This window comes from Gossypium hirsutum, chromosome A10 (genome assembly GCF_007990345.1).
Source record: "Gossypium hirsutum isolate 1008001.06 chromosome A10, Gossypium_hirsutum_v2.1, whole genome shotgun sequence".
Classification (NCBI taxonomy): Eukaryota; Viridiplantae; Streptophyta; class Magnoliopsida; order Malvales; family Malvaceae; genus Gossypium; species Gossypium hirsutum.
The window spans coordinates 13,977,044-13,978,282 of NC_053433.1; the positions used below are offsets into that span (position 1 = coordinate 13,977,044).

Here is a 1,239-nt window from a genome sequence, read left to right on the forward strand (position 1 = left end):
CTTTGGGTTCGACAATCCGGTCTTGCTAAAAGTATACTACTGTTCGATAGGTACACTTGCCTAAATCACGATAATAGTTAGTTTCAAGAACGATTAATTATAAATTTTTAAAACCTATCACGAAATAATGCGATCAAGTTTTGGCGCCGCTGCCGAGGAACTAAGATATTAGGAATGCTCAATTTTTATTACTTTAGCCATTTATTTTTCTTGCAATTTAATTTTATATTATTATTATTACTTACTTATTTACTTTTTCCTTCTCTTGGCATGTTTTTTATAGTTTATGACTAGAAGAAACCCGTCGGGGCCACTACTTTTTGACAAGGAAATCAATCGCACAGTTCGTAGAAAGCAAAGAGGAATAAGGCGAAGCTTAAGATACACAGAGATCGAGCAAGAAGACGATACTCAACCCCTAACCGAAGAGATGGCTGAAAACCAAGGCAACCAGCTACCTCCTGCGATTGTGGTTAATCAAAATCCTGCTCTACGCACTATGTATGATTATGCTAAACCTTCTTTAACAGGAACTAAATCAAGCATAGTTAGACCTGCTGTAGCTGAAAATACTTTTGAATTAAAACCTAACACTATTCAAATGGTACAACAATTTGTTCAGTTTGATAGTTTGCATGATGAGGATCCCAACACTCATTTATTCAACTTCTTAAAACTATACGATACATTTAAAATTAATGGCGTTTCTGATGATGCCATATGTCTTTGATTGTTTCCCTTTTCATTGAGGAACAAAGCTAAACAGTGGTTGAACTCGTTACCACGAGGGTTAATTACTACTTGAGAACAAATGACCGAAAAAATTTTACTAAAATATTTTTTGCCGGCTAAAACGGCTAAATTACGTAATGATATCTCTTCTTTTGTGCAGATGGATTTAGAAACACTCTACGATGCATGGGAGAGATACAAGGACCTTTTGAGAAGATGCCCCCACCATGGGTTACCGCTTTGGCTCCAAGTACAAACATTTCACAATGTTCTGAATCCTTCGACTCGGTAAATGGTTGACGCAGCGGCGGGTGGAACCATCAACAATAAAACATCGGAAGATGCCTATGAGTTTATAGAGGAGATGTTACTGAATAACTATCAGTGGCAAGTCATGAGGACAAAGCCAACGAAAACAGTCAACGTCTATAACATCGATTCGGTCACCATTCTCTCTAATCAGGTAGAACTCTTAAATAAAAAGATTGATAGTTTTCTTAATTCTTC

The 1,239-nt window shown here is 36.7% G+C and overlaps 1 non-coding gene across 1 annotated transcript; it reads right to left on the reverse strand.

Annotated features, from left to right (window-relative positions):
- Positions 1 to 859: 859 nt before the first annotated feature.
- Positions 860 to 966, reverse strand: LOC121209072 (small nucleolar RNA R71). The gene has a single exon (XR_005904189.1). It is a non-coding gene; the product is annotated as a small nucleolar RNA R71 (small nucleolar RNA).
- Positions 967 to 1,239: the final 273 nt, after the last annotated feature.